This window comes from Hibiscus syriacus, unplaced genomic scaffold (genome assembly GCF_006381635.1).
Source record: "Hibiscus syriacus cultivar Baekdansim isolate YM2019G1 unplaced genomic scaffold, ASM638163v2 tig00110865_pilon, whole genome shotgun sequence".
NCBI lineage: Eukaryota > Viridiplantae > Streptophyta > Magnoliopsida > Malvales > Malvaceae > Hibiscus > Hibiscus syriacus.
The window spans coordinates 1,351,259-1,364,754 of NW_024062894.1; positions in this window are offsets into that span (position 1 = coordinate 1,351,259).

The following is a 13,496-nucleotide window of genomic DNA, read 5'->3' on the forward strand; positions in this document are numbered from 1 at the left end:
GTCAAAATTAGCCAATTAATAATTTAAATACTGATAGTTATAAAAAAAATCATATATGTTCAGTATACAAACCCAATTAAACTATAGCAAGACTCATTTTCGGGAGATAACTTTTATATTTCACATTCAAATTTAGCTATACATATTTTATACATATTCTATTCGTATTTGATTTTTATTACATATGACGAGCTGTCGTATCTTTGTTCAACGTTATAGTTTGAAGGGTAAAGCCTTAAATCTGTCTTATTTCATACTAGAAAACAAATTGATGGCTTGAATGGGCAAAGCTGGTCTCTACTTATACGATGTTCCTTTTCCTTCAAACCAGGAAAAGAAAAACAACGAAAAAGCAATGAAGAAACAAACTCATTCAACTGAATTGTAATTCTGGTTTGCTTTTTTTTTCTTTTGCAAGTATCCAATCTCAAACTTGCAAGCCTAGTGGCAAGATAAGAGCCCCAAAGCCGCGATCAGGGAAATAAACCATTGAAGACGACCATGGTTGGTGCAAAGTAGTCCATGTTTACATAACGTACAAGTGTTCACCCCTGTTGTCTAACCATACGAAAGTGACATTGACACTCAACAGCTTGCCGGCAGAGATGGCACCGCCCCTTCGAAATATGATAATCGATACCATTCAGACGATAAACCAGTGGTGGCTCTTTAGAAGGATGGTTCATTCGGAGGAAAAGGTGTCTCGAGTATATGGATATTTCCGGTAATGGAAAGATCGTTAAGACTAAGGTTGTGGATGAGTGTGATTTGACAACAGGGTGTGATGCTAAGCATGATTATTATCATATTATCGTAACTACATTATGGTTGCATCAAAAACAGTTTGGATAAATAGCAAATTGCAGCAAGAAAAAAATAATGAAATCGAAGACCATACAAGAACTCACGAATAAAGACTTATTTTTTAATTTGTAAGAATATTTAACGAATGAATTTTTTTTGCCCTTCCAAATTTTATTATGAGTGAAAGAAGAGTTTTTCTTATTAGGGTTAGGATTTGGGTTTGGGTGGTGAGATTTCCAAAACTTACAGCTTTGATTAAACATCATTGAAAGAGACAGTTGAGTCATCATTTGAGGACCATAACTTTAACTTACGGGTTGCGACTGCTTCATCTTAAATTGGTTTATTGCCTGAGAGTGAGTCTCCGATGCCATCAACTGATTCATCATCTGCGGCTAATCTGGAACTTTGAACTAGACCATATTTATTATTCCCTTTGGTGGTCGATTTATCATCTAGACCTTCAATGATGTTTAATCGAAACTATAAGCCTAGCTTGGAACCGATATCCTAATCTCAACAAGAAAATCTCTTCTTTCAATCGTACTAACAATTGGAATTCCTAAAAAGATTCATTAAATAAATATTCTTAGAACTTCAAGAATAAGTCTCTATCTATGAGTTCTCGGTATGATAATTATTTTATATATTTTCGAAAAATATATTGAAATTCATGAATATTTCTTTGGTTGTGATCTTCCAAGAACATATATTTACTCTTGCTGTAAAAACTCTCTGGCACATAAGAGTAATACAAGTTAACCTATTTCTTAGGGCTCCTACCTTGTTACATAGAATGAATGTTAGGTTAATATATTAAGCATTTATAATTCTACCTCTTATCAAATTATAAATACAACTTATGATATCTACACTTTATTTTCATGACACTTTAATACCCATGACACATGTAACATAATTGGTCACTTAATTGTGTCACACTTTATGATAACATTGTATATTATTTGTTTCTTGACAAATGTACAACCTTATGAGTTCAAAATTTGATACCATAAAATGGGCATTCTACAACAATCTCGTCCATCAACAATATTGTATAGGATCAAAGTAGTCTTCTTCGTATCAATTATGACTAGAGCCATCAATGGTCACTATAAACACAATCAAATAACATAAATCAATCATGTAGTGTAGCATGGAAATTACATGCAATGTGAACCAAACAAGCCCATTTTCAAATGGTCATCTTTAAACATTAGTGAGATCAAATTTTATGAAAACCAAAGTGTGGATAAAAAAACTATATCTCCAAAAAAATAACCTTAAAATAAATATCCTTAAACTGAAATAACTAAAATTGTGTATATAACAAATGATTATTAAAATTACAAACACTCACTAAAAACTAAACATCCTTAAATGATATTACACTCACATGAGTAGTGTGCTTATGAAAGACCTAGTGTGACAATTCCTTAATAAGAGCGCAATCATGAGTTTATTCCAATATGCTATATAATCACATAATCGCTCTGAAATTTCTTTAACAACTAGAAACTTAGTATCTATGTGCTTAGACTTTAAGGTTTTTTTTTTGTATATGAAATAAATCACTATAAATTTATTGTCACAAAATAACTTAAGTGGTCTTTCTATTCAATCTATAATCAGCAGTTCATGTGACAAAATATTGCATCAATTTTCTAATAAGTCAGAGTCCGTAAACTTGATGATTTTTTACTTACTAGACCTACAGTATGTGAGCATGTAATATTTTTATTCCTAAATATATCATTTAAGTCAATTTGGCTGCTATCCAACAATCCATACCCAAATTGCTTAAATATTGTTTAATATCCTAAGAATTTTTTTGAAACTAATTAAATATAAAAATGGATTAATATCAAAATTATACCCCCAATTTTTATTAAAATGTTCATTTTGACCCCTATTATTTTTATTGGAGCATTTTGGCCCCATTATTTTATTTTGGGGCAAAATCCCTCTCTATAGATGGAAACCCTTTGTTAACATTGAAATAACACTTCAAAATAGGATCTTTTTTTACCTAAAAATTAGACGTTGATAGCTGAAGTGCTAAAAAAGAGTAAGGAACAAATTGAATATTGTATCAAATATTAGGGGCCTTTTCCCTAAAATGAAACGTTGAGGGCCATATTGACCATTCTAATAAACTTCGGGGGTTAATTTTTATATATGCCTTTTTTTATTTCCTTATTTTCAAAAACATTCTTAAGGAACTGATTTAATACATGAATCCTAAGGCTCACATCAAAGGAAGATGGACTAACGCTTATAATTAATCCACACAACCAATCCTTGGAAAAGAAGAATAGTAGAGGAGCAGTCTTGCAACTGCTTTTTAAATAGGATCCTGATGTGATTTGGATATTGGGAACTCAATATATGCCCATTTTAGTGAAGACAATATGTGCAGAAATCCCTATACGAGATTAATACAAAATTTTGTAATTAATTACGAATTTTCTATGTTATCATCTTATGATAGATAACATGATTGTAACAATAAAACCATGATAGCTTATCACATGCCATGCCACATATCATCTTCCAAAAGCTTCATCTTGGTCGTTCATCTAATCCTACAAGCTAAAGGACTTAATCAAACCTTCAAACTCCTTATTTTCATCGCAACCATTGGATCAAACACTACATCAATGGCTCACATCCATTCCACCAACTTCATATAGATTAGGATTGCTTTTATTTTTTATTTTATTCTTATTTTTTTAGTTGTTTATGTTACAACAAGGATTCCTCTAAACCTATATAAAAGAGGCTCCTCCCACAATTGTAATCATCATGTTTTTTTTAATAAAATACTTTGAGACTTTTCTCTTTACAAGTGGTGATAATTGTGCCTTATAAGCTTCTTTTCATTAAGTTATTTTCAAGTTCTTTGTGAGAGAGATATTCATACAACAATTTTCCTTTTTATTGCGATTATGAGGACTGATTAGAGCCAATTATCAAGTTTTCCTTTTCATTACAACTAGGAGGGTTCAATAGGATATTTATCCATATATTTCCATTATATCCACCATCATCACCATCAATTTCACACCATACACATCATCTCCATGAGTTTGCAACAACACATACATACTAGGGGAAATTAAATTTAGTTTTCTTTTAACACATTCATTATTTTTCAATTCCATTTTCATATTCATAATCCTTGTATTGTCACCTATCTAACGCCTATGTTCTTGCTCCATTCTGTGTTAAGATCAATTTTGCTAAAAACCCTTATTTGGCTAAGTTATCCTAACATATCTATTCCAATATCCTTACTTGTCTTTGTTCTTTTAATTTCTTTTATCTTGTTTATATTAAATTTTCAATTATATTAATTTCAAGAAACCCCTAATCTATCCAAAACCTTATTGCCACCACCCATATCTCCCTTTCATCCTCTCATTCTTTGATCGAGTCTAGAGATTTCTAGGTTTGATTGTTTGATAATAGAAACAATCATTTATCTGCTGCCACTTCTCTATCATGATGGAAGACTAAATTTGGTTCTTTTGAAAATATGGGTATTACTTGATTTACTACCACTGAACTTGTAGCGTATACAATCGTCAACCAAATTCATCTTAAAATCAAATAGGACAATCAGTTGCCAAAATTTTCTTTACAATTAACGAGAGTCATACTTAAGCTCATAAATTGATTTTTTAATTTACATATCATAAATTTTGTATCATTAGACATAATTTTCTAATTGCATCGTAAAATTATCTCATTAGTGTTATCATCAAAAAAATGAAATTCTACTTATGTAACTCAAGCTCAAAAAAAGAGCAACAAGTATCATGATTATCCTAAAAGTCTTTTACTGAAACCAAAGAGAAAATCTCTATAAAATTAAGGCTTTATTTTTTAGTACATCATTTATATATAACACATGCATTATACCTCTAGACATCACAATTTGTATCGATCTTGGTTTTAAATATCTATTTATAACCAATTAGCTTTGAACATTCAAACAATGAGATAAGTTTTCAAACATTATTATCTTGTATAGCCTTATATTGTTCTTACATGACATCAATCCATTTTTGAGAGTAAGAACGTTTATGAAATGACAAAGGTTTATTGAATTATCTTCGACCATTCCATTTTCATCCTTATTTCTTAGAGAAATACAACATAACCATCTAGAAAACAATTTTCTCATCTTGTGGATCTTCTTAATGAAATTTATTCTTTGATGTTGTTGAGTTTGTTCTTTTGGAATAATTTTTTCATCTTAAATGATGATTTGTTCAATATTTTCTTATAAAATTATATATTCACTTATTGATTAACAACATGTATGCACATATGAATATAATCAAAAGTGATATTTGGAATTGGATTTATAATTTAGTTTCCCCTCAATAGTAATGTCTGAAACCTTATTTGTCCCTCCAAAATCAATATCCTTAAAAACAATATTATAGATCTCATCTTAAAAATATTTCTAATTATGAGATCATAAAACTTATAACCCCTAGATCGCTCAAATTAACCAAAGTAGTTATTTTTTAAAAAAAAATTAGTTTCTCTTTGTATGTCTTGATTTACTACAAAAGAGAATAACCCTTTGTAACATGGTTTTATCTCTTTTATCTCTTTTGAGTTTGATCCTTAACAACTACATTCAAATTTTCATTTTGCCCTTATCTTTATATACACTTGTAAAATGTTTACTTTCGAACTTATTATTCTCTAAATGAGCTCATTTAGTGTTCATTTCTTCTTTTGAGTTGGTTAAAACTATATAGGAAGTGATACTGAAATAATAAGAACAAACAATTCTTTAGAAAAAAAACTCGATCTAAGTGCCTTAATTTTTGAAGCAACATGGAACATATCCACAATGTACTATCTCACATTTCGTTGACTCTTAATCTTTATAGACATCAAAGAAGATAAAAGTGATGTCATTTCAAATTTAATGTTTTTGGGAAAATATTCTCAATTTCTTAAAGGAAACCATTAGCCTAAGTAATCTTTTCATATTATGTGCCCGTAAAGACTTCAAAAAAGTGTTGTGCTTCATTATCACTAAACTTCTACAATTTGAATCAATGTCACCTCTCAAAATCTTTTCTACCATTAAGGATGTTATCCACGGGAGAGGTGTAAATTGTTCTTTCCTGATGAGTGTTTAAAATCGTTAATCGTTGCTCGTTATTTATTCGATTTTGTCGAATTATTGCTGTTGAATTGGTCGTGTTATACTTGTTTTTGTACAGGTCCTTGCTTTCCAGAATTTGTGACAAAATAAGTGAATTCTGCATTTTTTTTATTATTTGGTCACGGCTAGAGACATGGGCACGACGCGGTCTGACGTGGCAGTTTCTAGAAGGTCCAGTCAGCGACGGTTTCTAGAAGACTTCATCCGCACGCCTTCTGGAAGATTGTCGAGAAGAGTTGCATTAGGAGACTAGTTTAAGTTTGAATTTAAATTTAAAAACTATTATCTTTTGGATTATTTTATTATTTTCTTTGTTTATCCTTTAGTCATTGAGAGGCTATAAATACCCACTTGGGGTAAGCCTAAAATCATCATTCAGAATACATTCTTCTTTTCTCTCTAGTTTTTATAAAAGTTTTCTCTTTTTATTTTCAAGTTCTTTTTATTTTTCTTTATTTTCAAGTTTTATTTTTATGCTAAGTATGACTTTTGTCATGCTTAGCTAAACTTTTCATAAGCCAAGAGCTGTCGCGATGATTCAATTCCAACGGGAGAATTGAAACGGTCCCTTAATAACTTCGGAATATCTCTCTCAATCTCTGCGCTTATTTTTCAAAAATCAAAACAGTTTTCAAAATCAAAGATTGACTTTGGTCAAGAGGTTGTTGCGATTAAACGTGTGGGAGGAAGATTCGGCTTATAGAAAGCAATTCGACTTCCTGGGAACACACTTGGCGAGATAGCTTCGCCAAGAGGGAATTGAGATCGGAATTGACGGTTATAGAAACAACAATCCAAGTTGGTCACCACAAACTTAAACGGTATTTGATCTACGACAATAGATGTTGTTAGAATCAATTACCAAAGCCGGAATCAAATATTGCCTTGGGTATTCGGTATACAAGATAGAGTCACAAGGATAGCCCTTATAGACAAAGTAACCGACGTGAATCCCGAAGAGAAAATCTTATTCGATGATCTAAAGGAAATTGAATCAAAGCGAAGCTTGAGGCTACTTTTACCGTATTTATTCACAATCTTCATACTCTTATTTTTATTTAAATTGTTTTTATTTGTTTTTACCATTTTAATCTCACATTACAAACCCCCATTTTTATTATTTTCGCCTGGTTAGAACCATTCAAACATTAAATTGTGATTTTCTAAGTCCCTGAGGATTCGACCCTTATTTCTCTATACTATGTATTTCCTTTATTTATTGATTGAGAATAAGGAATTATTTTGACATCCGAAACGACAGTTGTCAAATTGGCGCCGTTGCTGGGGACTTCGCCAAAGTTACTAATTTTTTTTGTTTGCTTTTGATTTATGATCAGGACTAATCCGGGCACATTAGTGGTGTACAACCCGGAGATCGAAGCTGAAGCTAGGAGACTCCACACACAGATACTTCAGGAAAGAAGGAGGCACCAAACAAATCCATAAGAAGAATCAAACTCAGGTGAATTCGCTAATACAATTCCGATGGCCGAACCTACTATTCGGGAGTTAGCCGCGACACCCACTGAACAAGGACCTATGTGCATTGATTTTCCCCAAGGTGAAACTCCGTACCAATTGAAGACCGACCTTATTCATCTCCTCCCTACATTCTGTGGATTGCCAAACAAGAATCCACACCAACATCTCAAGGAATTTCACATGGTCTTCTCTAGCATGACACCACAGGGAGTAACCGAGGACCAAATCAAACTTAGAGCTTTTCCTTTTTCCTTAGCCGATTCGGCTAAAGAGTGGTTATTTTATCTTCCCCCTAATTCTACAACTACATTGGCTCAAATGACTCGTTGTTTTCTTGACAGGTTTTTCCCTGCGGTAAAAGTAAGTGAACTACGAAGGAGAATACTTGGAATCAAGCAGCTTGATGGAGAGTCACTTTACGGCTACTGGGAACGTTTTAAGAAGTTATGTTCTAGTTGCCCATAACATGGGTTAACCGAACAAACACTCTTTCAATACTTTTATGAAGGATTATCTCCCCTGGAAATGAAGATGATCGATGCAGCCAGTGGTGGAGCCTTGGTGAATATGACTCCTACTGAGGCAAGAGACTTAATATCGACGATGGCTGCAAATTCCCAACAGTTCTGCGCAAATAATGAACCTTCTCGAAGGGTTCATGAGATAAGTTCATCTTCCTTGGAAAATAAAATAGATAAGTTAACTGAAGTCGTAAACTCTCTTGTGTCAGGAAAGAAAGGACAAAACTGATTATGTGGAATATTTGCATTACATGATCATCCAACAGACGATTGTCCACTGATTCAAGACGATGCAACAGCTCAAGTCAACGCAGTCGAAAACTTTTCGGGACCTCCCCAAAGAGCTTATAATCCTTATGGTAATACATATAACCCAGGATGGAGGGATCATCCGAACTTCAATTATGCGCAGAACCCAAGACCAAATCAAGGCTATCAAGCGAGACCTCCACCATCGCAACAATCATAGAAGTCATCATTAGAATCGATTGTCGAGAGGTTAGCACTATCCCAGGAGAAATTCCAGACTCGAACTGAAGCCCACTTCCAAGAGATGGACAAGAAATTGAGCCAACTGGCTCAAACCGTGGGGAGATTAAAGTCACAAACTGAATCGAATCCAATAGAGAATGTTAACGCCATCACCCTCCGAAGCGGTACAATTGTTGAACAACCAGACCCAAAGGAAGTAAGCGTAAAATCCCAGAAGAAAAAAGAAGATTCGAACTCCCAAAGGGAAGAAGAAGAAGTTGACGCAGGATCCCAGAAAGAGAACGATGAAGAACAAATGGACGATCCGAAGCCATCTCCCTAAGACGTGCCACCGCCTTTTCCATCAAGGTTAGTTAAAAAGGATAAAAAAGCTGAGGAAAAGGAAATATTAGACGTACTTCGGAAGGTGGAAGTTAACATACCTCTCCTCGAAGTTATCCGGAAAGTTCCAAGGTATTACCGGCTTCTGAAGGATCTCTGTACGACTAAAAGGAAGCTTACCGGGGTCGAGAAAGTGGATTTAGGCGTGAACGTCTCAGCAGTTTTCCAACGACCGCTTCCACCGAAGTATAAAGACCAAGGTATGTTTTCAATACCTTGTAAAATTGGTGAGGTTAAAATCAAGCGAGCTATGTGCGATCTAGGTGCCTCTATCAATGTAATGCCTCTCTCCTTCTATAATTTAATTTCCACCAAGCCTTTGAAGGAGACGAGAGTTACACTTCAGCTAGCCGACAAATCAATAATTTATCCTGAATGACTCAAAGAAACTGTTCTAGTGGAGGTAGAAAACTTAATTTTCCCTGCTGATTTTTATGTGATTGATATGGAAAATGATCGTAGCAACATTGGTTCTGAAATCCTCCTCGGTCGTCCTTTTCTGAGCACGAAAAATGCAAAAATTGATGTTCGAAGCGATATTCTTACTATGGATTTCGACGGTGAGATCTTAAAATTTGATGTTTATAAAGCACTGAGATATCCGGATAACGTTCATAGTATTAATTTTGTTGGCATTTTTGAACTTGTTGATGATGAATCTAACTTTGTTGATGATTTATGCAAGGAATCGGATGATAAAAAAGACGACATAAGGGAGTTGAAAAATATTTCAGTTGTTGATTCAAATTTGATCTCAACTCCTTTAAAAACTAAAGATTTACCTTCCTTTTTGCAGGCACTAAAAATTAAGTCGAAATCATCAAGGAGCCGTTTGAAGAAATCATTTTTTGGTAAAAAAAGATGTTTTGACGACCATTCTTTTGGACAAGATTTTAAAATTGGGAAATATCCGAAGAAATCTTTGTGAGAATTTTCAAATTTCTCATAAGGAATTTCTTAGTTGGAAAAAGCGAATGAAGTGGAAGTGTCTGTCATGGAACCTGTAGTCTGAATCAGGTCGTCGAGCTAACGACGTTAAACAAAAACGCTTCATGGGAGACAACCCATTGTTTTCAATTCCGTTATATTTTTTATTTTTATCTTTACTTTTTGTTTCATTATATTTTTATTCATTCAAGCATGTTTAATTTAATTTTTATTTTTATTTTGCAGGAACCGAATATTTTTATTCAAACTTAAACGACGAGGATTTGCGAGCTTATGATTCGAACAGTGCTAATTTCGGAGTCTGTTGAGCAGTAAATAGTCGAACAAAGTAGGAAAAAAGGAGAAGCCCAACTGTGCGCACCGTTTCATTAACGGCGCACGTTAGCAAAACCCAAGAAAGGCTTGGCGCACGATAGCAAAACCCAAAAATAATTTTTCCACATTTTGTTTCTTTTCTGCCGCCCACCTTCTCTTCTCTCCCCTTTTTACTTTGTCATGGACCCCACACCTATCATCATCCATCCACTTTTTCAATTTTCAACACAAACAAAATACCAATTTGACTCAAATTTAAACACACCCTCCCACGCACGGCAGTGACAAAATAACCCCAATTCAACCAACCTTCTCCTCTTCATCTCCCTCATCCCCGATCGCTCCCCTCCCAAAGCGCGAAACCATCGCATTCCTTCTACTCACCACCGGCGGCATCTACGCCTTGCTAACGTGTTTCATCCCCTCCATCCATGATGGTGCGCATGAGGAACCAACAACACAATGATGTCGAAGCTAGCACCAAACACTCCGACCACATCGTTCGACGTTCGCACTCACCGTCTCTCTCCTGTTCGGCGATTTAGCAAATACTTTGGAGGTAAATTTTGATCCTATTTCTATTTAATTATTACTCATCAGGTTTATGGTTTTACAGGGGATTTAGATACTGGTTTTCCACCGACAACACCACCTGATAATGTTTAAAGTTCATGACATCAAACCGGGCAACACACTTCACTGTCCTAGCGCCTCCCACCATGCTCGTGGCCGGTAACAAAATCCGGGGAGTACTTTATTCCTTCTTTTGCACTTTAATTTTTTGTTTTGAGGCAAAACGCTCTAAGTGAGGGGGAGTAGAGTGTAGGATTGAATTTCATTTCGCTTGTCTTTATGCTTTGAATCTAGTATGTGTTGGTTGAATTGGTCAGAAATTTCATTGATTGTTTTTGTCTTGTTGAAAGTTTTTGGAATGCTATGCTTGTTTGGGAACACATGATTGTTTATGTTAGGATATTCTTGATAGCGAATAGCATGAATTGTGATAAGTTGGTATTTTCTGTGATATTCCATGACTTTGTTAGTTGAAATGTGATTATCTTAATGCATGAAACAATTTGGTGAGATTTGAGCCTTTACGAGCATATCATTTTCGCTCTCATTTTATTTGATTGAGTGTGTCGAATTCGGCATTGGTATTCTAGAACATGTATGTTAAATACTATCGAGATTACACATGAACATGATGTTTTATGATGATTAGAACACCTTAGGATTAACCATTCCATTTCCCCACTAAATATCATACCCATGCATTTTTCCCCTTAGTTAACCACTTTTGAGCCTTTTTTCTGTTTTCTTTTTTTCATCATATTTATAAACCCGAGCCTTTTTTTATCCCTCTTTTCTATCTTTTTCAGGGCAAGTGAATAATTTTACCATTGTATGCTCCTTTGAAAAAAAAAGGTTGAATGCGAAAAAAACAACAGTTCGAACGAAAAAAAAGAAAAAAAAGGAAAAAAAGGGATTGTTCGAAAGAAAAAGAAAAAGAAAAAGAAAAAAAGACATGAAAAAGAAATAGAAAACAAAACAACAAAGTGTGAAAAAGAAAAAAATTCATTTTGAAAAGAAATTTGTTGTTTGATATTTCGTCTTTTTATCTTGTTGTTCTTAATGTTTTGATGGAGTTGAGATTATTATTTGTTAGTTCCTTGCCTTGAATTTTTAGCCATATATTTAGCCTTTCCCCACCTTCACCTAAGCCCCGTTACAACCAATAAACGACCCTTTGATTTATGCATCTTGTTCTTATTAGTAGTGGAGATTTGATTTACTTGCAGGCTTATGGTAATACCGTGTCAATTATGACATTGAGCGTTTCTTTACCCCAAACACATTGAGTGATTTGAGTGAATCCCGGTACGGTGTCGAGTTATGAGCATTGAGATTAATGAATGAATGAATATTACAATTGCACTTGACGTGTTCCAATTGGTGATGTTCAATTGATTGATTTCTTGACTTGAATAGTTATTGTGGTCTCTACCTTGCTCCCTGGAATATGAAACTTGACAAAGAACGTTTAATGAAGTTTTTGACTGATTTGGTTAATCATACTTGAGGACAAGCATGAGATAAGTGAGGGGGAATTTGATGAGTATTTAAAATCGTTAATCTTTGCTCGTTATTTCTTCGATTTTATCGAATTATTGCTGCTGAATTGGTCGTGTTATACTTGTTTTTGTACAGGTCCTTGCTTTCCAGAATTTGTGACAAAACGAGCGAATTCTGCATTTTTTTATTATTTGGTCACGGCTGGAGACATGGGCACGACTCTGGGCACAACGCAGTCTGACGTGGTAGTTTCTAGAAGGTCTAGTCAGCGACAGTTTCTAGAAGACTTCATTCACACGCCTTCTGGAAGATTGACGAGCAGAGTTGCATTAGGAGACTAGTTTAAGTTTGAATTTAAATTTAAAAACTATTATCTTTTGTATTATTTTATTATTTTCTTTGTTTATCCTTTAGCCATTGAGAGGCTATAAATACCCACTTGGGGTAAGACTAAAATCATCATTCGGAATACATTCTTCTTTTCTCTCTAGTTTTTATAAAAGTTTTCTCTTTTCCTTTTCAAGTTCTTTTTATTTTTCTTTATTTTCAAGTTTTATTTTTATGCTAAGTATGACTTTTGTCATGCTTAGCTAAACTTTTCATAAGCCGAGAGCTGTCGCGATGATTCAATTCCAACGGGAGAATTGAAACGGTCCCTTAATATCTTCGAAATATCTCTCTCAATCTTTGCGCTTATTTTTCAAAAATCAAAATAGTTTTCAAAATCAAAGATTGACTTTGGTCAAGAGGTTGTTGCGATTAAACGTGTGGGAGGAAGATTCGACTTATAGAAAGCAATTCGACTTCCTGGGAACACACTTGGCGAGATAGCTTCGCGAAAAGGGAATTGAGATCGGAATTGACTGTTATAGAAACAACAATTCGAGTTGGTCACCACGAACTTAAACGATATTTGATCTATGACAATAGATGTTGTTAGAATCAATTACTGAAGCCGGAATCAAAGATTGCCTTGGGTATTAGGTATACAAGATAGAGTCACAAGGATAGCCCTTGTAGACAAAGTAACCGACGTGAATCCCGAAGAGAAAATCTTATTCGATGATCTAAAGGAAATTGAATCAAAGCGAAGCTTGAGGCTACTTTTACCGTATTTATTCACAATCTTCATACTCTTATTTTTATTTAAATTGTTTTTATTTATTTTTACCATTTTAATCTCACATTATAAACCCCCCTTTTTACTATTTTCGCCTGGTTAAAACCATTCAAACATTAAATTGTGATTTTCTAAGTCCCTGAGGATTCGACCCTTATTTCTCTAT